Source organism: Leucopleurus acutus (assembly GCF_964270905.1).
Source record: "Leucopleurus acutus genome assembly, chromosome: 2".
Classification (NCBI taxonomy): domain Eukaryota; kingdom Metazoa; phylum Chordata; class Mammalia; order Artiodactyla; family Delphinidae; genus Leucopleurus; species Leucopleurus acutus.
In genome coordinates this window covers 157485210-157510430 of record NC_139143.1, presented here as the reverse complement: position 1 = coordinate 157510430, position 25221 = coordinate 157485210, and the positions used below count along the sequence as shown (strand labels likewise).

Here is a 25221-nt window from a genome sequence, read left to right as displayed (position 1 = left end):
AAAGGACACAGGAGCTAGATTAAAGTGGCTCCCTCTGGCCAAATATGGGACGTTTCAAGCATCAAAATAAGTGAGAATATGGATTAGAATGCGTTGAGTAAAACAGGAATCCATGAGTCGATACTGTTATACATAAATAAATAAACAAAGGAGAAGGAGAAACTATTCCTTTCAGTAGAATGCCAACAAATAAATGTAGAAGGATGATTTAATTAAGAATTACTATCTGGCAACCATAATAATACTAATTGATTCAGGCAAGAATCCTCAAAAGATGCTAAAACTAATGGGTAAACTTAACATAGTCTCAAAGATTCTCCCCACAAAGTACTGATTGATCGTGAAAGGAAAAACTGTAACTTTAACCTCCAAGTATTTTGGAATTCTCCAGCTATCTTTCTGTTATTGATTTCTAGTTTAAATCCATTGTTGTCTGAGAGCAAACGTTGTATGATCTCTAGTCTCTTCCATTTGTTAGGGTGTGTTTTATGGCCCAGAATGTAGTCTGTCTTGTTCCATGTGAGCTTATGAAAAATGTGTTTTGTGTTATTGTTGGATGAAATAGTCTATAGATGTCAATTACATGCAGTTGATTGATGGTGCTATAGAGTTCACCTATGTCCTTACTGATTTGCCTGATGGATCTGTCCATTTCTAATGGAGGAGTATTGAAGTCTCCAACTATAAAAGTGGATTCATTTATTTCAAGCATTGTAGTTCTATCAGCTTTGACTCACATTTTTCTTTTTTTTTGCGGTACGCGGGCCTCTCACTGTTGTGGCCTCTCCCGCTGCGGAGCACAGGCTCCGGACGCGCAGGCTCAGCGGCCATGGCTCACGGGCCCAGCCGCTCCGCGGCACGTGGGATCTTCCCGGACCGGGGCACGAAACCATGTCCCCTGCATCGGCAGGCGGACTCTCAACCACTGCTTCACCAGGGAAGCCCCTGACTCACATATTTTGATGCTCTGTTGTTAGGTGCATACACAAGAAGGACTGTTACGTCTTCATGGAGAACTGACCCTTTTATCGTTATGTAATGCCCCTCTTTATGCCTGATAATTTTCCTTGCTTGGAAGTTTGCTATGTCTTAAATTAATACAACTACTCCAGCTTCCTTTTGATTAGTGTTAGCATGGTATGTCTTCCTCTACACCTTTACTTTTAATCTATATGTGTCTTTATATTTAGAATGGGTTTCTTAATCCCATCCAGTTGGGAAAATCAAGTTGGAGTATGGAACATAACTTCTGATCTCCTTCAAGTGTCTTCATACTCCTTCTCTCTTGCTAAAATGAAAGTATTTTATACCAAGAAAAATTAAAGTGGGTTTCTTGTAGAAACATATAATTATGTTCTTTTATCTATGCTGACAATCTCTATCTCTTAATTGGTGTATTTAGACCATTGAAATTTAAAATGATTATTGATATAGTTGGATTAATATTTACCATATTTATTACTATTTTCTATTTGTTGCCCTTGTTCTTTGTTCCTGTTTTTGCCTTCTCCTCTTTTTCTGCCTTTTGTGGTTTTATTGAGCATTTAATGATTTCATTTTCTCTTTCTTAGCATATCAATAAAAATATTTTTAGCATATCAATAAAATTATATTTTTTATCTTTATAGTGAAGAAATTTGTGGTGAAAGTTAATGTCATCAGTAAAAGGACACCAGATATCATACATCTTCTGATACAATGCACTGAGAAGGGCACATCACTTACCCTGTTTTCCTGCCAAAAAATGCATAACCTTAATTAGTCATGAGGAAACATCATAACAAACCCAAATTAAAAGACATTTCAAAATGTACTCTTCAAAAATGTCAAGATCATAAAGGACAAGGAACGACTGAGGAATTGTTCCAGAATAAAGAAGAATTGAGACATGACAACTGAATGTAACTCATGGTCCTAGATTTTCTGTGCTTATAATGAATGTTATTAGTATAATTGGCAAAGAATAATGCTTATAATGAATGTTATTAGTATAATTGGCAAAAGAATAAGGCCATTTAGTATTGTATCAGTATTAATTTCCTGATTATGATACTTATATTGCAGTTATAAAACGAATGAACTACAACACCACAAATGAATCTTGTCCCCTGAGTGCATGAAACAAGATACAAATGATATCATTTGTATAAAGTTCAAAAAAACAAGCCAAAATAACTATATTGTTTAGAGACATATATATGTGATAAAACTACAAAGAAAAATAAACATGTAATTAACATAAAGTTCAGGATCATAGTTACCTCTAGGGATAGAAAGGGGCATGCGATCTGGAGGGAAGTCTTGTATGGGTGAGAGGCTGCCTTTGGGGTGCTAGCTAAGTTCTATTTTTTGATCTGGGTGGTGGTTAAATGAATGTTCACATTAGAATTAGTCATTGTACATCAAAAAGACAACAAATAAGAGAAAAGGGAACCCTCATGCACTGTTTGTGGGAAAGTAAATTGGTGGTTGCCCTAGGGAAAACAGTATGGAGGTTCCTCAAAAAATTAAGAATAGAATTACCATATGATCCAGCAATTCCACTTCTGAGTATTTACCCAAAGAAAACAAAAACACTAATTCAAAAAGATACATACAGGGCTTCCCTGGTGGCGCAGTGGTTGAGAGACCGCCTGCCGATGCAGGGGACAAGGGTTCGTACCCCGGTCCGGGAAGATCCCACGTCTGGGCCCGTGAACCATGGCCACTGAGCCTGCACGTCCGGAGCCTGTGCTCTGCAATGGGAGAGGCCACAACAGTGAGAGGCCCGCGTACCGCAAAAAACAAACAAAAAAAGATACATACAAACCAATGTTCATTGCACCATTATTTACAATAGCCAAGATGTGGAAGCAACCTAAGTGCCCATCAATAGATGAATGGCTAAAGAAGATGTGGTATATATATACAATGGACTATTAGCCATAAAAAATGAAATCTTGCCATTTGTGACAACATGGATGTATCTAGAGGGTATTATGCTAAGTGAAATAAGTCAGACAGAGAAGGAGAAATAACACATGATCTCACTTATATGTGGAATCTAAAAAACAAGCAAACAAAACAAAACGAAAGCAGACTCAGATACAAAGAACAAATTGCTGGTTGCCAGAGGGGAGGGGTGGAGTGGGGGAGAAATAGATGGAGGGGATTAAGAAATACAAACCTTCAGTTAGAAAATAAATAAGCCACAGGGATGTAATAAACAGCATAAGGAATATGGTCAATAATATTGTAATAACTTTGTATGGGGACAGATGGTAACTAGACTTATCCTGGTGACCATTTAATAATGTACAAAAATGTCAAATCACTATGTAGTACATCTGAAACAAATATAATATTGTATGTCAACAATATCTCTATTTTAAAACATGCTGAAAGACTACAAAAATACATTCTGATTACAAAAAAGAATTAGTTGTACTTTACATTTATATTTTATGCACTTTAACATGTGTTATATTTCACAATGAAAGAGTTCTTAAAATAAATAGTGCTTTTATAAGGGATTTAAAAAAACCCACGAAGCACAATGTCAAATTTTCATGACAGCAGTCTCCTGGTGTCCTTTTCTGAATTTGGCAGACAGGATTGCCAGAGGAAAGGCATTGATAGGGGGTGGGGGGACAAAAGCAGTAGTGTGACCTGGCAAAGGTAAAGGGCCATGGCATCAGCTAGAGCAGCGGTCCACAACATTTTGGCACCAGGGACTTGTTTCGTGGAAGACAATTTTTCCATGGACGGGGGTGGGAGTGGGGGTGGTTCACGCAGTAATGCGAGCGATGGGGAGCGGCAGATGAATCTTCACTCACTCATCTGCCTCTCACCTCCTGCAGTGCGGCTGGTGGAGGGGGGGAGCAGTTGCGGACCCCTGAGCTAGAGCACTTAAACTTTAGTGTGCTCACAGACCCCTGGGCATCTTGCTAAAATGCAGACTCTGAATCCGTAGGTCCGGGGATTCTGCATTTCTTAGTTATATATTTATTTATTTTTGGCTGCGTTGGATCTTGGTGCTGTGCATGGGCTTTCTCTAGTTACGGTGAGCAGTGGCTACTCTTCGTTACGGTGCGCGGGCTTCTCACTGCAATGGCTTCTCTTGTTGTGGAGCACGGGCTCTAGGCGCACAGGCTTCTGTAGTTGTGGCACATGGGCTCAGTAGTTGTGGCGCACAGGCTTAGTTGCTCCGCGGCATGTGGGATCTTACCCGGGCTCGAACCCTTGTCTGCTGCATTGGCAGGCGGATTCTTAACCACCGTGCCACCAGGGAAGTCCGTGGGATTCTGCATTTCTAAGAAGCTCCCGGGTAACAGCCATGCTGCTGGGTTCACAAACCACGTTCTGAGTAGCATTTCTACACGGAAAGTCAGTATAAGATTTCTAAAGAACAGTACATTTTGGGGGTGGGGGCAGAGCAGGTGGCTACAGCAAAAGGTAAGGCATATACAGAGCATAAAGGACCATAGAAAATTTTACTCCTCCAGAGGTGAAAAATTCCTGTTTTTCCACAATGGTCTACAATTATGCATCACACCAAGTAGAATAAGGAATAAATATAACAGATTCATGAGCAGCAAAGGAATAAGCTGGAACAAGAGCAATAAATTCATCCTCTTGCGTGCAGTATGTGAAAGGCAGAGGGACCCTCTTTACATCCTCCTGCTGAAACCGGAACTTCCTGAGGGGAACTTTCCTTGAGAATCTCACGAACCTGTTGGTATTTTAGGAGGGGTTAACATAGAGTGGTGTTAGCTTTAATAACTGCAAAGCCATCATGAGCTTCTCTCTTCGTTGGAATTGGAAGTAGGCTGGATTTAACAATGGCAATAATCATATGACCAGAAGAAGTGACATTTCATATCCGCTTTGCTGGGTGCTAGTGAATATCACTGCTTGTTTTCACAGGATGTGAAAGAGCTGCTGTAGGAGGAATGCTCCATCGGTGCTAACCAAACAGAAGTCAGATGGCAGATTGACTGCCACTGGTGAGTGCCATCCCACATCCAGGGAAGACGCGATTCTAATCTTACACAAATGTTTCCAGAGAACTAATGAAGAGGGAACACTTTACATGTGATTTTATGAGGCCATCGTAACCTCGATACCAAAACCTGACAAGGACACTTTCCAATTTTAGTATATGTGCTGCTGAAGTGAGCATGACAAGGACACTTTGAGGAAGGAAGATGATAGGCTGGCCAATCTCACCCCTAAATATAAATACAAAAATCTTAAACATAGCATTAGCACACTATGTCATTGGTCTCAATTATTTGTTGCCCCATCCTATGGGAGAATTATACTTCTAATTCTCTATGGGCATCAGGCGTGGTCAAAGGACTTGCTTAAGCCAATAAAATGTGAGCAAAAGTGACCCACGCCCTTTTCAAGCAGAAGCTTTAGGAGCCATTGTGTGGTTCTACCATGGATCCTTCTGTGATACGAGTAGGGTGTCCAAGATAAGGACTGCTCTACCCTTTTGGGTTCCAGAATGAAGAAAATGGGAATACCGCAGCCAAAATTTAACCTGAGCGTGAAACAAACCCTGTTGCTCCAAACCACTAAGATCTGCGCATTGTTACTGCAGAAATGGCGAAAGTGTAAGAGGATCAGCTGCTTAGCCTGGCGGTCATTGGTCTGGTTGATGATGTCATTGATGGGCCATTTGCTGCTTCTGGGTAATATAAACAAAAGAACTATGCACAGATATAAATAGCAGTCTAAAAAGCCCGGCAAATCTTTGTTCACATATGCGCAGTCTCAGATGACACAAGCAAAGACAGGGAAAAGGAAGTAGGGATCGATATTGACGTGACAAAGTAGGAAACCAAATTATGACATTAATGGACACTCCAGGCCATAAGGATTTCACCCCAGATATAATTAGAGGAGCTGTCCAGGCTGAGGTAGCTGAGATGTGGATACTGGCAGGAAAGGAGTTTGAAAATGGATCATGACCTCCCAATTCATCCCTTAAAGAAACACAGATCCATCTACCCCAAAGAATCTGTTCAAGCTTGCACTCAGCAAAGGGCTCAACTCATCTTTAGTAATGAAACTCCTACCCCTAATGGATTTCCTGTGCTGTTATACTGTTAAGCTGTAAGTGCAGCTGTCATTATTTAAAGATTGAGTAGTGTCTTTAAAAAAAAATATTGATGATGCCACAAAGGAAAAAGAAAACTGATTTGTTAACTAATAGCCAGATGCTACAGATATAGACTCTATGTTTTTTGTTTTGTTTTATTTTTAATTAGGGTAAAACATAACATAAAATTTACCATCTTCATTTTTTTTTTTTTTTTTTTTTTTGTGGTACGCAGGCTTCTCACTGTTGTGGCCTTTCCCATTGAGGAGCACAGGCTCCGGATGTGCAGGCTCAGCGGCCATGGCCCATGGGCCCAGCCGCTCCGTGACATGTGGGATCCTCCCAGACCGGGGCACGAACCCGCGTCCCCTGCATCGGCAGGCGGACTCTGAACCACTGCGCCACCAGGGAAGCCCCATCTTCATTATTTTTAAGTGTACAGTTCAGTAGTGTTAAGTATATTCACATTGTTGTGCAACCAGAACTTTTTCATCTTGCAAAACTGAAACTCTATACTCATAAAACAACTCCCCATTTCTTCTTCCCACCCAGCCCCTGGCAACCAGCATTCTACTTTCTGTCTCTATGGATTTGACTACTATGGTGCCTCATAGAAGTGAAATCATGCACTCTTTGTCTTTTTGTGACTAGTTTATTTCACTAGAATAATGTCTTCAAGTTTCGCCCATGTTACAGCACATGTCAGACTTTCCTTCCTTTTAAAATTTAGTTTAATATTTTCCCCTTTATTGAGATATAATGGACATATAGCACTGAATAAGTTTAAGGTGTACAGCATAATGACTTGACATACATATACTGTGAAATGATTACCACAATAAATTAACATCCACTACTTCATATAGTTACCAAAAACATTTTTTTCCTTGTGATGAGAACTTTTAGGATCTAGTTTCTTAGCAACTTTCAAATATGCCATACAACAGCATTAACTATAGTCACCATGTTGTACGTTACATGCCCAGTACTCATTTATCTTATAACTAGAATTTGTACCTTTTGACCACCTTCATTCAATTCCCCCACCCTTTTCCTTCCTTTCTAAGGCTGAACAATAGTCCACGCTATGTATATACCACATTTTATTTATCCCTTCACAGACTCAAAACTTTTGAGATATACAAAGTCTTTCAAAAGCTAGAGAGATACAGGCTGTTTCAGTGTCTGTGTAACAGCTGCTGGGTGTGGTTGCTGGATATAAGAATGAGAGGTCAGGATTTCTGCCAATTCACCTAAATGCCCAGAAGGTTTAATCTCTGCTTTCAAAAATTCTGTTTACTTAAGCTAAAGAAACAATGTGCACTTGAGATTTTTTTTAATTAGAGAGGAAAAAAGCTATGATAATTGCTAGAAATTATTAATAACTATTCTTTTAGAAAATTAAAAAGTGGTAACAGATAAAGAAGAGGTTAGATTGCCCTTTCTGCTCAAAAATTGGATTTTCCTATGAAATTTTAGTAAGTGGAAGTAAGTTGTTGAGATTTATGGAAACTCTGCCAAATATGTATTAAAAGACATTGCATCAAGGTGAAATAAGCTCTATTTCCAACCAAACTGTAAATGGTTCCAGTTTTCTCTTTTGATTTGCAATTTTACTACATACTTTTAAAGGAAACAACTAAAGTGGATTTAATTGTTAAAGCAGTGGAACATTGACCTGTACCCTTTTGTTCAGGTAACTGTAGGAGAAGACTGGCTGGAGGTTTCAGAAAAGAGATTTTGGTGTTGAATGTAAGAGTTCCTCCTCTAACATGTACATTAAAAAAAATTAATCTGAAATTTGTGGAAGCTGTTCCAGTAGTAACCAAGATTTAGAATTTCAGATGTGTAAATCCAACTAATAAAATACCTTTAGTTTGAACATTCAAAATATCAATCAACTTGATTTACCACATTCACAAATCATAAGAGAAAAATCATATGACTGTTTCAATAGACATAGAAAAAGCATTTGATAACATTTAATATCTATTCCCCAAAACTCCTAACAAACTAAGAATAGAATGACATTTCCTTAGTCTGATAAAAGCTGTTTACAAAAACCCTGGAGCGAGCAACAAAGCTTTCCTTTTGAGATTGGAACAAGACATGAATGCCTGCAATCATCGCTTCTATTCAATGTTGTCCTTGAGGTCATAGCCTGTGATGTATGAAAAGGAAAAAAAATTAAAAGATAAAGGACTGGAAAGGAAGAAACAAAACTGGCATTATTTGCAGATCCTATGATTATATGTATTTAAAAACCTTAAGTAATGTAAAGATAAATAATTAAAACTTAGCACAGTTGCTAGATATAAAACCAACACTAAAAAATCAGTTGTAGGGCTTCCCTGGTGGCACAGTGGTTGAGAGTCCGCCTGCCGATGCAGGGGACACAGGTTCGTGCCCTGGTCCAGGAAGATCTCACGTGCCGCGGAGCGGCTGGGCCCGTGAGCCATGGCCGCTGAGCCTGCGTGTCTGGAGCCTGTGCTCCACAACGGGAGAGGCCACAACAGTGAGAGGCCCGCGTATCACAAAAAAAAAAAAAAAAAAAAAAAAAAAAATCAATTGTATTTCTAAATACATTCCTGTAAGAAAGCAAAAATTGAAATTAAAAAAAAAAATCACAATGGCATAAAAAAAAAATGAAGTCCTAGGAACAAGTCTACCAAAATATGTGCAAGACCTCTTCAGGGAAAATGATAAAACTTTAATGAGAGACATTATAGAAGATCTAAATAGATGGAAAGATATGTTTATGTATTGGAAGAGTAACATATTTAGTTTCTTCAAATATATTTATAGATTCAATGTAATACCAAAGAAAATGCCAGCATGACAATAATGTCATAAAATATTTGTGGGAATGTAAATGGATAAGAATTACCAATTACCGGAGCAGTGAAGAAGAAAGGCGAAAGTAACCCCTGGACTGACCAAAGCTGGTGCACCACTGCATCCCTATGTCCAGAGTCTATGTCCCGTCTCAACCAGGCCCAAGAGAAAGTCTGAAGCGGATGCTAGAGATAAAGCCAAGGTGAAGGACAAACCACAGTGAAGATCTGTAAGGTTATCTGCTAAACCTGTTCCTCCAAAGCCAGAGTCCAAGCCTAAAAAGGCCCCTGCAAAGAAGAGAGAGAAGGTACCCAAAGGGAAAAAAGGGAAAGCTGATATTGGTAAAGATGGGAATAACCCTGCAGAAAATGGAGATTCCGGGGCTTCCCTGGCTTCCCTGGTGGCGCAGTGGTTGAGAGTCTGCCTGCCAATGCAGGGGACACGGGTTCGTGCCCCGGTCCGGGAAGATCCCACGTGCCGCGGAGCGGCTGCGCCCGTGAGCCAGGGCTGCTGAGCCTGCGCGTCCGGAGCCTGTGCTCCGCAGCGGGAGAGGCCACAACAGTGAGAGGCCTGCGTACCGCAAAAGAATAAAAAAAAAAAAAGAAAATGGAGATCCCAAAACAGACCAGGCACAAAAAGCTGAAGGTGCTGGAGATACCGAGGAAAGTGAGTGCATTTTTGATAACTGTGTACTTCTGGTGAGTGTACACTTTGAAATACTATTTTTTTAAATCAAGTTTTATAAAAATGCAAAAAAAAAAAAAAAAAAGAATTACCAATTACCTCCTGAGAAAAACCAAGAGAGTAGGACCCACACTACTAGGGAGTAGTATTTACTACAAACTATCATAATTAAAATAGTGTGGTATTACCAATGTTCATAGCAGCATTATTTACAATTGCCAAGATATGGAAGCAATCTAAGTCTCCATCAGCAGATGAATGGAAAAAGAAGATGTGGTATATATACAATGGAATACTACTCAGCCATAAAAAAGAAATAAATTTTTGCCAATTGCAGCAACATGGATGGACTTGGAGGGCATTATGCTAAGTGAAACAAGTCAGACAGAGAAAGACAAATACTGTATGATATCACTTATATGCAGAATCTAAAAATACAGCAAACTAGTAAATATAACAGAAAAGAGGCAGACTCACAGATGTAGAGGACAAACTGGTGATTACCAATGGGGAGACGGGGAGGGGCAATACAGTGGTGGCAGAGTGGGAGGTACAAATTATTGGGTATAAGGCAGGCTACAAGAATATATTGTACAACACAGGGAATATAGCCAAAATTTTGTAATAACTGTAAGTGGGGTGTAACCTTTCAAAATTGTATAAAAAGTAATTTTTAAAAAGATAGTGTGGTATTAGTGTAGAAACTGGCCAATGGAAAAGTATGGGTTTGGACAAAGGAAGCCCATACCTACCTGTTATCCAGGAGGACTATCTAGCCCTGGGTACCTCCTCATTTAGACCACTACCTTCCATGGAAATGTTATTCTCTAAAGTCTGGAGCCAAAGTCTCCTTCAAGAAGTATGGCAAGGGCTGGAATAAATGCCCATAATGAGAGCAGGAAGACTGCCTCAGGCTACAAGCATTTGGGGACATTCTCCTAGGAGATTTTGTAACTTAGTTTATACAAGGAGCACATTCAAATAGAGTCAATATAGAGCCTCCACCATCCATGACTGTACCTCATAAGAACATACCTTTTTCTGATAATTCTCAGTTCATACTGGGAAAAACCACGCACATCTGTACCTGGAGGAGAGATCAATTTCTCAGTTAAATCTGGTCTGACCGTCTCTTAGCTCGATCAATTCAATGACAATGGTTATAAAAAGATGTTGAAATGGACTTTTTCCTGTTATTCTAGAAGGTCCATTAGGACCAAAGCTGAGAACAAGGCAGCATCAGGTGTTCTGATAATTAAGGGCTGGCCACCCGTTTGAGGACTTAAGAGGTAACCCACTGGCTCTGCTATCCCTAACCACCGTTCCAAAACCCCCCCTCAAAGAAAGCAGAAAAAAAAGGAGGAAGGAGAGAGGGAATGCGGGGGGTTATCAGACATATGAGTCTTTGGCCTAGGGAGAAGAGATATGGCTTTTCTTTTCCCTTCATGCTGGGGAGGAGGAGATTTCATGCCCCTCCCCAAGAAAAGGTGGTCCAAGAGAATCACTTATAGGGATATTGGAGGTAATCACACAAGGAGACTGGCATCTCATGCCCATGCTGGACATGAAATGGACTTGGTCTACCTTCTGTGTCTGGTTGAGCAGGAAGAAAGGAAACTGGATAGAGATGGCAGGGTAGTAAGAGAGTACTACCATGGAGCAGCCTGTACTCCTATGATTTGGAGTTTCTTATCGGCCAGTGGCTACCAGCTGAGTTTACACTACACTGCCAGTTACCTACTCAAGAGTACTGGATGAGGAGACCCCACCAACTGGAGGCTATGGAGTGTACTACTCCCATCCTGACTTCATAAGAATCATCATCTCCAACCTGATGCCACACATTTTATGATTCCATCCTATTCCAATTTCCACTCCCATTCTACCTCCACTCGTATCCCCATCTCTATACCCCTCTCCTCATCTCCATTCCCCCATCCCTACAGATCCATCCATCCATCTTCATTTTCACTCCCATCCTTCTCCTCCTCTATCCCCCTCTCTATCCTCAGATTCTACCCCATCCCCATCCCTATCTGGTCTCCATTCCACCCACATCTCCATCTTCATTTTTATCTTCAGTTTCATCCATCTTTATCACCAGCTCCTGCTTCTTCCAAGGTTCGTTCCTATCCCCTTCCAATACTCATCCTTGGTGAATCTCAATCTTCATTGCTATCTCCATCCTATCTCCAATGCACCCCATCCCTATTCTTACATATTTCCTTTCCATCCTCACTTCATCCAAGGTGGAAATTGAGAAAGATTCAAGAAGAAGTCTAAAAGTTTGGAGGAATGTTGGGGACTATAAACGTTGATGATCCCTCCATACAAAATTTCCTCCCCAGATTCCAAGTGAGAAACTTCAAAAGAAATCACTCACGTTAGATTTCAGATAGAACTTCTCCACTGTTCATGGTGCGTGTAGAGCAGGGCAGGGATTGGGATAGGAAGCTGGAGGGAGTAGAAGGTAGGTAAGGCAGCCTGAGAGAGATACAAAGACAAAGACACAAAGAGAGAAGCTAGGATGAGTCAGAGACCAGAAGAGGCAAAAGAGAAAGAAACATATGGAGTAAGAGATTTCAAGTCTGATTTAATCTGAACCTCTTTCCATTCCTTCCCCCTCTTTTCCACAGGTCAGGCTTGGATACAAGGAATTTAGAGAAGGGAAAATTGTGGTCTGCCTTTTCATTCAATCCTTTGTTCAGCATTTTTGTTGTTGTTGTTGTTTTGTTTTGTTTTTTCCCCAAATGAATATGAAAGGAGCTGGAAATGGACAATTATCTGGCTGCAGAGATGATCCTGTTTGGGATGGAAACGGAGAAGTTGGGGGTGGGGTGGAGATGAGAATAGAAGTGGCACTGTAATGATGATGATGAGTTGACGAACACGCGACTAGAGTTTTAAATGATACTGAATGATTAGAAAGCTAATGAGCCTGCCCAAGACATTAAGGCACTGGAAAGGGAAAGGGGACAAAACCTAGTTGAAGGAAGTGATTAGAGGATAATAACGGTTTTATGTTTCTACCCCAACCGAGTTTTAGACGATTCAACAAGCCAGTTACCTGCTGTGTAGAGTCTTTTCCTTTTCCTAAGACTTTGCTATGAGTTCTCCTGACCTTACCTGACAGTGAGCTGGGAGGTTTCAAAAGACAGATAAACCCAGACTAAGAAAGCCTGGCTTAGGGATTCTGAAAGGTTTCTTCCCTTGTGTTAGAGCTAGGAATTCAGAAGTGGAAGCTCTGTCCAGTTACCTTCTGATAAGATTAGTGGTAGAATCTCAAGGGTTGTTTGAGCAATGTCTTTTCTTGACTCCTGGAATGAATCTTAAGAAGCACTGGACCATTACTTCTGCTAACTCCGCTTCTTCCTTTTCCCTTTTGATTCTTTGTTTTGGTTTCTGGTTATTGGTCAAGTCTGTTTGTGACTTGTCTAACTTGTCTTTTGGGCTATGTCCCTTTCCATAGCCGGTCCATGAAGGGAGGGCACCAGACCACTAGGCCAGGCTGGACTGCATTGGCTGAGAGGGCAGTCTAGGTACACAAGAATTTAACTGGGATGGTCCAATGGTGGTCCAATGGTTAGGATTCCACGCTCTCACTGCCTGGAGCCCAGGTTCAAATTCATGTTGGGGGAACTAGCGTCGGTGCAGCCAAAACAAAGAAAAAAAAGAAATTAATTGTGCAGGGATGATGAGTTTTTCCCACAGGTAGCAGCAATGGTCAGGAATTTAGTTTTATGATTTGACATTTGGTGATCTCTGCCAGGTGGATAATGAGATCTCTCTGTTGGGTGAGGAGAGATGACAGAGATTTTTTTTGGTTCATTGGTTCTTTTTATTTGTCTGATTGTTTATTTGTGAGATCAAGTCACTTAAAATATTTTGTGCCCAGCGGAAAGGAGAAGAGCCCTTTGAGATCTGGACTGGTGAGTTTTTGTGATTCTGTGTCTACTCTGACTAGTGGCTCAAGTTGTAGAACTGAAGCTGCAAACTCCAGACAGTCTGTAGGCTGATAAATGAGAAAAGCCTTAAATCTCATTATTCCAGCCTGGAATATTTTCCTATCTCCTAAGGGTGTTAACAAATTAGATTATAAAGACTCTCAAATTAAGGGAGATACGTTCTGATTGGTTTATAGAGACTAACAAGAGCTTACATAAATCCAATATTGCCCAAACTCCCTGACCACAAAGAAGCTGAACTTCTAATACTTTAAATGGGTTAAACAAAAAAAACCAAAAACCACTTTCTCATAGAAACTACTAGCTTAGAAGCAAGTTTATACAGAATCCAAGTTCATGTCATCAAGCAAGCTTCAGTCCTTAGTCAGAATCATCTGAAAATTTTGTCTTTGAAAACAAACATGTCATTTTCCAGATTTTACCAGTATAGAGCATAATACAAATATACAGTTTAGTTTATTTGATTTTTTAAGTTTGCTTTTGTTTTCTCATGAAGAGAAAAGTTGATATGAACATTCTGATATACAATATACTCCTCCAACTCTGTTGCTCGATCACATTTATTGTAACTTTTACCAAAGTGACTAGGTTCTGCTTCAGAGAGAGAACACTGAGAACTGCCTCTCATGAACAAATATTTTATCAAAACGTTTAGGTTCCTGGACCCAATTCCGTGTGTGTGTGTGTGTGTGTGTGTGTGTGTGTGTGTGTGTGTGTGTGTGTAGACTTCCCCGCAACAACAAATAATTCTCAGACACCAGGTGGGCGTCCTACAATTCAACTCAATTCTGACACTATCTACCCGGAGGCAGCATCAGATCCCACACGTTAAGGGTTCAGACCCCCCCCACCCCACCCTGCTCTTCTCTAGGGGTTGTTACCTGTGCTTCTGACAGACTGGCTACAGATTGGAAGTTCTCGTGACCCACGCCTTCTCTGGGTTTGAGTAATTTCCTGGAGAGGCTCACAGAATTCAGAGAAATATTTTATTTACTAGATTACTGGTGTATTACAAAAGGATATAACTCAGAACAGCCAGATGGAAGAGATGTATAGGGCAACGCAAGGGTAAGGGCGCAGAGCTGCCATTTCCTTTCCAGGCACTTCCAGAACCTATCAGAATCTCCATGTAACCCAGAAGCTCTCTGAACCCCATCCTTTTGGGCTTTTATGGACACTTTATTACATAGGCATGATTGGTTAAATCATTGGCCATTACTCCTCACCCCCTCCCAGAAATCAGAGGGGTGGGACTAAACGTTCCAACCCTCTAATCACGTGGTTGGTTCCTCTGGAGACCAGCTCCCATCCTTAGGTGATCACAGGCATTCTAAAAGTCACTTCATTAACATAACAAAAGACACCTTTATTACTCTCATCACTTAGGAAATTCCAAGGGTTTTAGGAGCCAGAAACAAGGGGAAGACAAAATATATATTTCTTATTATAAATCACAATTTATAATATTTCTTGTTATAAATCACAAACCAAAAGTTTATAAGAACACATGGAATAACCCCCACTGCTATACACGTCCCTTTTATACCTTCTTAAGTGGCAATTTGACTGACACAAAGATCAACTACTTCATAACATATAAAAATAAGAAGCAAAGCTAGGTATAGACTATACCTCATGACCAATGTTTGAGCATCCTATCTTACTTAGAAATTACCCAGATATCCAAAATTATACTTACCATTTATACTAGATTTTAAAGTTAACCAAGGATCTTGGGAATTATATATATAAGCCGACATATTATAAAACCTAATTAATGTTGCTATCAAAAAGTTTGTCAGGGGCTTCCCTGGTGGCGCAGTGGTTGAGAGTCCGCCTGCCGATGCAGGGGACACGGGTTCGTGCCCCGGTCCGGGAAGATCCCACATGACGCGGAGCGGCTGGGCCCGTGAGCCATGGCCGCTGAGCCTGAGCGTCCGGAGCCTGTGCTCCGCAACAGGAGAGGCCACAGCAGTGAGAGGCCCGCGTACCACAAAAAAAAAAAAAAAAAAAAAAAAAAAAGGTTGTCAGAATTATACTTCAGTTTAATTAAACACATAATTTTATGTTTTTCTAATCTTTTGTTTCAAAACAGCTTTGTTGATACCATACAACTCACACATTTAAGGTGTATGATTCAATGCTTTTGGTATATTTCATTATTAATTTTTAAAAATTGTAGTGAAAGAATACAAAAACACTAATTCAAAAAGATATATGCACCCCTGTGTTCACTAAAGCATTATTTACAATAGCCAAGACATGGAAACAATCTAAGTATCCATCAACAGATGAATGGATAAAAAATGTGTGGTATGTATATATATATATATATATATATACACACACATACATACACAATGGAATACTACTCAGCCACAAAAAGGTTGAAATCTTGCCATTTGTGACAACATGCATGGATCTTGAGTGTATTATGCTAAATGAAGTAAGCCAGACAAAGACAGATACTGTATGATTTCATTCATGTGTGGAATATAAAAAACAAACAAAAAAACCCAAATAAATGAACAAAACAAACCAAGCAAAAATAAACGTGTTGATACAGAGAACAGAGTAGTAGTTTGACCAGGGGATAGGGGTAGGGACAGGCAGGAAGGAGGAATGGGTAAAGGGGATAAACTGTGTAGTGATGGATGAAAACTAAATTTTTGGTTGTGAGCACACTGTAGTATATATAGAAGTAGAAGTATAATGTTGTACACATGAAACTTATATAATGTTACAAACTAGTATTACCTCAATAAAAAATAAATTAAAAAAATTTCCCTGATATGAACAAAAATGTGGTAAAATATATGTAGAGTAAAAATTTCCATTTTAACCATTTTAAAGTGTACAATTCAGTGGCATTAATTGCATTCACAATGTTGTTCAATCATCAGCACTAATTCTTTCCAAAATTTTTCATTGTCCCAAACAAAAACTCTGTAATCACTAAGCCATAACTTCGCATCCAACCCAAGCCCCAGCCCGGGTAACCACTAGTCTACTTTCTGTCTGTATGAATTTGCCTATTTATTTTATTTTTTGGCCGTGCCACACGGCATGCAGGATCTTAGTTCCCTGACCAGGGATCGAATGCAGGCCTCCTGCAGTGGAAGCACAGAGTCTTCACCACTGGACCACCAGGGAAGACCCTGAATTTGCCTATTCTAGATATTTCATATAAGTGGGATCATACAATATTTGTCCTTTTGTGCATGGCTTCTTTGACTTATCATGATGTTTTCAAGGTTTATTCATGTTGTAGCATGTGTCAGAACGTCATTCTTTTTTATGGCTGAATAATATTTCATTGTTTGATAGATCACATTGCTTATCCATTCATCTGTTGATGGACACTTGGGTTGTTTCCATCTTTTGGCTACTGTGAATAATGCTGCTGTGAACATTGGTGTGCAAGTGCTGCTTTTCTTAATCTTAAACATTATATGGAAGTGACGTTAGCAGGGGTTCAATAAGTATCCATCCTCCTTTTTACCAGTATGAAATTGGAAAAATCTATTCTGCAGTCATACCCATTCCTGGAATATCATATTTGAGAATACATCTCATTCAGTCTGGCAAACCTGATTAAGGAGAGAGGGTTTCAATTCATATATGGAATCAAATCCCGCAAAGCCCTTCCAGGAACCTGAAGTGGCATCTTACCTGTCCTGTGGTATGGCATTGCAGACTTTCAGGTAGTAAGAAAGGTCCTTCCTGGCATGCCAAACCTCAGCAGATTTGGGGAATCTTGAGAAAGGATTCTTTATAGCTGCTGTAGGTGAAACATGGTGGAAATAATTTTGCGGGGGGTTTCCGAGCCATAGGATTGAGGGGCAGATAATAAAAGTCTTTAAAAATCTAATCCTAGATTCCTTATGAAATCTCTGGACAAAGGTTACTTCTCTGGCCTTAGTAGTTGTTCATCAGCATGTCACTCTAGCTCTGCTGCTTGATATAAATGAATCAGGCCAAACACTGTGAGGCCAGCCTTACTTTGTGATCAGGAATAATCTCTGGAGAATGTTTATGATCACAGTGGAGGACCATTAAGAAAAAATGTATAAAACTGGTAATAAGGCAAAAGGATGACTACATGTCCTTTCTTTTAAAGTTTTTTAAAAAATTTCTTATTTTGAAACAATTTTCAGAAGAATTACAATGACAGTACAGAGTGTTTCCATATACCTGTCACCCAGCATCTCACATCTTATGTAACCATGTACTTTTTTTTTTTTAGTCTTTCAAAGTTATTATTTTAGTCATTAAAGCTATAATGGTAAAAAGCCCAGTTAATCCTTAAGCTTTTTTTTTTTTTTTTTTTTTGCAGTACATGGGCCTCTCACTGTTGTGGCCTCTCCCATTGAGGAGCACAGGCTCCGGACGCAGAGGCTCAGCAGCCGTGGCTCACGGGCCTAGCCACCCCGCGGCATGTGGCATCTTCCCGGACCGGGGTGTGAACCCATGTCCCCTGCATCGGCAGGCAGACTCTCAACAACTGCACCACCACTGGGTTGGTGGTGAAAGCCCTCTCACTGGGTTTTGATTTTCATTTCTCTGACGGTTAATGATGTGGAGCATCTTTCCATATACCTGTTGGCCATTTGTATGTCTTCTTTAGAAAAATGTCTATTCAGGTCCTCTGCCCGTTTCCCCATTGTGTGTTCTTGGTGCTCTTGTCAAAGATTAATTGACTTATATGTGTGGGTTTATTTCTGGGCTCTTGATTCGATTCCATTAGTCTATGTGTCTATTTTTATGCCAGTACTATACTGTTCTGATGAATATAGCTTTGTAATATAGTTTGAAATCAGAAAGTGTGTCACCTCAAACTTTGTTCTTCTTTCTCAGGATTACTTTGGCTATTTGGGGGGGTCTTTTGTGGTTCCATATGAATTTTAGGATCATTTTTTCTATTTATGTGAAAAATGCCACTGGAATTTTAATAGGGATTGCATTGAATTTATAGATGGCTTTAGGTAGTGTGAACATTTTAACAATATTAATTCTTCCAATCTATGAACATGAGGTGTCTTTCTCTTTATTCGTGTCTTCAATTTCTTTCATCAGTGTCTTATAGTTTTCATGTACAAATCTTTCACCTCTGTGATTAAATTTATTCTTAAATATCTTATTGTTTTTGGTACTATTGTAAATGGGATTGTTTTTTTCTTCTTCCTTTTTTTTTGGCCTTGCCATGTTGCTTGTGGGATCTTAGTTCCCCGACCAGGGATTGAACCTGTGCCCTTGGCAGTGAAAGCATGGAGTCCTAACCACTGGATCACCAGGGTATTCCTGGGATTGTTTTCTTAATTTCTCTTTCTGATAGTATGTTGCTAGTGTATAGAAAATCATCTGATTTTTGTATGTCGAGTTTGTATTCTGCAACTTTACTGATTCTTTTATTCTAACTGTTTTGGTGGTGTCCCTTTTGATTTCTTCCTTGACCCATTGATTGTTCAGAGTGCATTAATTTCCATATATTTGTGAAATTTCCAGTTTTCCTCCTGTTATTGATTTCTAGTTTCATAACATTGTGGTTGGAAAAGATACTTGGTATGATCTCAATCTATTTAACTTTGCTAAGACTTGTTTGTGACTTAATATATGATCTATTCTGGAGAAGGTTCCATGTGTGCTTGAGAAGAATGTATATTCTGTTCTGTTACATGCAGTGTTCTATATCTGTCTATTAGTTTTTTTGTGTTCTAAAGTGTAGTTCAAGTCCAATGTTTCCTTATTGATTTTCTGTCTGGTGATCTATCCATTGATGAAAATGGGGAACTGCCTCCTACTATTATTGTATTGTAGCATATTTCTCCCTTCATATCTGTTAATATTTGCCTAATATATTTAGGTACTCTTATTGGGTGCATTTATTTACAATTGTTTTATCCTCCTGATTAACTGATCATTTTATCACTATACAATGACTTTGTCTCTTGTAACAGTTTTTGTTGTTGTTGTTTTTGGCCACACTGCACAGCTTACAGGATCTTAGTTCCCCAACCAGGATTGAACCCACACCCTCATCAATGAAAGTGTGACATCCTAACCACTGGACCGCCAGGGAATTCCCTCTTGTAAAAGTTTTTGACAGTCTAATTTTATGATATGGTATAGCTACCTTGTTTCTCTTTTGGTTTCCATTTGCATGGAATGTATTTTTTTATCTTTTTACTTTCAGCCTATGTGTGTGTCCTTAAAGATGAAGTGAGTCTCTTTCAGGCAGCATATACTTGGGTATTGTTTGTTTTTTTTTTAATCCATTCAGCCACTCTCTGTCTTTTGCTTGGAGAATTTAATACACTTACATTTAAAGTAATTATTGATAGGTAAGGACTTACTATTGCCATGTTGTTAATTGTTTCTGGCTGTTTTATAGTTCCATTTTTCCTTTCTTTCTCTCCTGTTGTCTTCCTTTGTGGTTTGATGATTTTCCATAGTGATATGCCTTGATTCCTTTCTTTTATCTTTTGTGTATCTATTTAGGTTTTTGCTTTGTGGTTACTGGGAGGCTTACATAAAACTTCATATAGTTATATCAGTTTTATTTAAGCTGATAACTGTGATTGCAAAAACCTCTACTCTTTTACTGCTCCCCCTCCATTTTATGGTTTTGATGTCACAATTTACATCTTTTTATATTGTGTATTTGTTAAAAATTATTGTAGGTATAGTTATATTTAATACTTCTGTCCTTTAACCTTTATACTAGAGTTAAGTGGTTAACACACCACCACATTACAGAGTAGTATTCTGAATTTGACTATCTATTTACCTTTATCTGTGAGTTTTATACTTTTAGATGTTTTCATGTTATTAATTTGTGTCCTTTCATTCCAGCTTGAAGAATTCCTAGTTCTTAGAACAAGTAGGTCTAATGGTGATGAACTCCCTCAGCTTTTGTTTGTCTGAGAAAGTCATTATCTCCCCTTCATTTCTAAAGGACACATTTGCCAGCTAAAATATTCTTGGTGGGCAGTTTTTTTCTTTTAGCACTTTGTATATATCATTCCACTCTCTCCTTGCTTGCAAAATTTCTGCTGAGAAATTCAGATAGCCTTATGGGGGTTCTCTTGCATGAAATGAGACATTTAAATTTTTATTGGGGTATAATTGCTTTACAATGTTGTGTTAGTTTCTGCTGTATAACAAAGTGAATCAGCTATATGTATACAAATATCCCCATATCCTCCCCGCTTGCATCCTTCCACCCTCCCTATCCCACCCCTCTAGGTGGTCACAAAGCACTGAGCTGATCTCCCTGTGTTATACAGCTGCTTCCCACTAGCTATCTATTTTACATTTGGTAGTGTATATATGTCAATGCTACTCTCTCACTTTGTCCCAGCTTACCCTTCCCCTCCCTGTGTCCTCAAGTCCTTTCTCTACATCTGTGTCTTTATTCCTGTCCTGCCCCTAGGTTGATCAGAACCTTTTTTTTTTTTTGGATTCCATTTATATGTGTTAGCATACAGTATTTGTTTTTCTCTTTCTGACTTACTTCACTCTGTGTGACAGACTCTAGGTCCACCCACTTCACTACAAATAACTCAATTTCATTTCTTTTTATGGCTTAGTAATATTCTGCTGTATATATGTGCCACATCTTCTTTATCCATTCAATGAGATGAGTTTAAAAAAATTTATTTTCTGCTTTCAGAACTGTATCTTTGTTTTTGTTGTTTGACAGTTTTATTATAATGTGTCTCAGTGAAGTCTTCCTTGGGTTGAATCTGTATGGAGACCTATGAGCTTCATGTATTTGGATGTCTATATCTCCTCCCAGATTTGGAAAGTTTTCAGCTCTTATTTCTTTAAATAAGCTTTCAGCCCTTTTCTCTCCCTCTTCTCTTTCTGGGACTCTCATAATGCAAATATTGTTCGCTTGCTAGTGTCTTAAAATTCATGCATGCTTTCTTCACTGTTTTTCATTTAGTAAGAACGGTCAAGAATGTTCTTTGCTCTCCTCTGATTGGTTAGTTTCAAAGGTCCTGTCCTCTACTTTACGGGTTCTTTCTTTTGCTTTATCCAGTCTGCTCTTTATGCTCTCTATTGCATTTTCCACTTCACTCCTTGTATTCCTTAGCTCCAGAATTTCTGTTTGGTTTTTCTTTTCTAATTCCTGTCTCTCTATTGAACTGATTTTGTTCATGTATTGTTTTTCTGATTATATTGAATTGCCTTTTTTTGTGTGTTTTCTTTTAGTTCACTGAACTTCCTTAAAACAGCTATTTTGAATTCCTTATTGGGAAAATTTCAGATTTCCATTTCTTTGGGGTTGGTTACTGAAAAATTATTTTGTTCCTTTGGTGGTGTCATGTTTCCTTGATTTTTCATGCACCTTGAAGCCTTGCATTGCTATCTTCTCATTTGAAGTAGCAATCGCTTTTTTCATTCTTTATTGACTGGCTTTAGGAGAGAAATACTTTCTGTCACCCTTGCTAGGGCTTCTGAGGCTCTCTTGGACCTTTCCTAAGGGTATGCTGCTCCACACTTGTTCCCTGCTGTGGCAGAATTAAGATTGCATGCTTTCTCTTGATCCTGCAAAGCCAGACCAAGTGCTGACAGCCTCCCTTTTTCTTTCCCTGTAATGGTACTGAATGCTCAAGTCTATGATTTCTCCCAGGCCTGCAGAGTTGGGCTGGTTTTTCCTGTGTGCTCACTAACCATCTGCAAAAACTCACTCTTGCCACCACTGCGAGCACAGAAAGCCAGTCATGAGGTGGGGGTGTGTGTGGGTGAGGCATGTGGAGTGCTAGGGGAGCTGTGAGCCAGTTGGGGGGATTTGCAGGTGAGGCATCTCCAGTGGCTCATGGGCAGCCTTCCTGATGGAGTGTGTGACACAGTTAGTAGTATCTAATTTGGCAAGAAAAGCAGTCAGTCCATCAAATCATAGGAAAGGTAATTCTGCAAGCTGTATGCTACTTAATGTCTCCAGAACTTTTCTCTGCCAGGAGTATCCTTCCCGCTCGTCATTAGAGCATCCGCAAGCTGACTAGCTCCTACCTGTCTTGCACCTCCTATAAGGTAGACTTCCCTGATACTCAGGCTGGGTTAGGTGCCTCCTCTGTGCTCCCACTGCCTTGGGTTCCCCACATCTTGGCACAAATAGCTAATTGCTTTTGTTATTGATCATGTGGTTAGGTTTTACTTGCTTAAGAGTCTTCCTTTTCTTCCTTCCTCCCTCCCACTCTGAGGCCCACATATACATACCCCGTTCTGTGTTTACCTCTCTCTCCTCTATGTTCCTTTGATGCCCTCTTTGTGCTCTATCTGCTGCTCCCCATCTTCCTGTTGTGCAGCACACCTCAGTATTCCGGATGGGGCAACAAAGAAGCAGGAGTCTTTGGCAGTGGAATGCACAACTGGGGATGCTGGGCACTCATTCACAAGCTCATTTCCCCCATGGGAGAGATCATGGGCCAAATCAGTCTCTCCTGGCACTGAGCTGTGCCTTCTTGGGGGAGGGGTGATTCAGGTAAAGTGAAATTGTTCCTCTTGCGTTCTTTAATTTGTCTGATCTCAAAATTGCCTAAATTGGTGCTCTTTGGGAGGAAGATGGTAGAAAGCTCTTATTCTGCCATGGTGATGACATCATTCTCTTGAATCCTTTCAATGCTGTAGTGGAGTATGGTCCAATAGGCTCATTTATTATTTGATTCTCTAGGGTGGGTACCTTTGTTTGATTTGCTATTGCTACTAATTAGGGCCTAGATTCTCTGAAGCTACATGTTGACTTGGAGATTTTTGCCTAGTAAAGATCTAAATGATATCTATCCAGTAGAGAAGATAACTCCAAAGCTTATAGTTTTACTGCCCTGTAGTACATTAACTAGTTTCATTTTGTCTTAGTCAGTTCAGGCTGCTATAACAAAGTACCATAGACGGGGTGACTTATGAACAATAAAAATTTATTTTTCACAGTTTTGAAGGTTGGAAGTCCAAGATGCGGATGCCAGCATGGTCAGGTTCTGTTGAGAGCCCTCTTCTGTGTTGCAGACTGCCATCTTCTCATTATATCCTTACGTGGCAGAAAGAGAGCGAGAGAGCTCTTTGGGGTCCCTTTCATAATGGCACTAGTCCCCTTCATGAGGGTTCCAGTCTTGTTATCTAATTATTTCCTATTACCATCACGTTTCAACATATGAATTTTGGGGAACACAAACATTCAGTCCATAAGCCTCTAATTCAGCAAACTTATTTAAGCATTCCTTTCCCATGTAATTATGTAAATCTCTGTTCTTTAAATGCCCTTTGAATCAGCTTTCCCAACTTTCTGAGTTAAGCTTTAAAAAATTCTACTTCGACAGAGTTAGTGTGAGCCTGGTTCTGAGGGTTGAGATGACATTACTGAGGAATTAAGATCTTCTCTATAGTTATATAATTTGACAATTCAGAAAACGCTTATAGTTTTTTTCTTTCCTGGAAAAAAATTTAAACATACCCCAGGTTTGTCAGATCTTAGCATTTACAACATTTGCCCCAGATTCCTTTAAAGAGAAAGAAACAGTACAGATATGTTTAAAACTCCTTAACGACTCCTCTAGGATCTGCTTCTTTCCTTTCCTCCCTCCCGCCCCTTGAAACCACTGTCTTAAATTTGGTTTTGATCATTCTCATGAATTTTTAAAATCTTTATTATGTATGTATATATCCATAAATAATATTTGGTATTATTTTGTATGTTTTAAAACTATTTATAAAAGTTATCATATTGCATGATTCCTTTTTTTCTATGAGCTTACATTTTTATAAATAAATGCTATTTGGGAATCATTTTAGATTTACAGAAGAGCTGCAAAGGTAGTACAGAGAATTACCCTTCACTCAGCTTCCCATAATGTTAATGTCAGACATAACTGTGGGACATTTGTCAAAACCAAGAAACAAATACAGGTACAATACAGCTAACTAAGCTACAGAGTTTATTCAGATTTCACCAGTTTTTCCATTAATGTCCTTTTCCTGCTCTAGGATCCAACCCAGGATACTACATTACATTTATCAGATTGCATTTTTGAGATTTATAATGATACATGGCATTCTTATTTATTCATTCTAACTGAAGATAGAATTCCATTGTTTGACTGTAACCAAGGTATGTATTCTCCTATCGGTAGATATTTAGGTTGTTTCCAAATTTCTTTTACTATTATAAACTGGTGCAATCCTGGTACCTTTGTCCTTATTTTCTTTACCCTGTCAGGAAACAGAAAGCATCTATCTGTTGCATCTATCTGTAACTTACAATGAAGTCCCAGCCTATAGCCTTCAAAATCTGGCTCTGACTTTCTGTTCTAGCCTCATCTTAACTCCCAGACAACCTTTCAAGTTCACTACTGACTTCTCCAGCTCTCTAACGTTTTCTAATTCTGCCCAGTGCTTTCCTGTTTCCCAGACTTGTCGTTTCTGGTCACCCCACCATCAGCCTCAGCGGTATCTGTTAGAATGCTGTGCGGATTAAGAGCAGAATGGGATTGATTAGTAAGTAGGTTGTAAGAAATAATTATGTTTTTAAAATGTTTTTTTTTTTTTTAATGATCAGCATGGATATGGAATAACACCACATAGAAGCATGAAAGTGAAAGAGATTTATCATACTCACAGGCTGTAGAAGAGGGAGGCAGGCATGCCACA

At 39.4% G+C, this 25221-nt stretch overlaps 1 pseudogene across 1 annotated transcript in view; it reads left to right on the top strand.

Moving 5' to 3' along the window:
- The window catches only part of LOC309974797, a 72357-nt pseudogene extending 62552 nt beyond the window's left edge, over positions 1-9805 (top strand). Inside the window, exons 4-5 of the transcript in view lie at positions 9083-9297; positions 9536-9805. The product of the transcript in view is annotated as an uncharacterized misc_RNA (transcript). The remainder of the gene's footprint in view (positions 1-9082; positions 9298-9535) is intronic.
- Positions 9806-25221: the final 15416 nt, after the last annotated feature.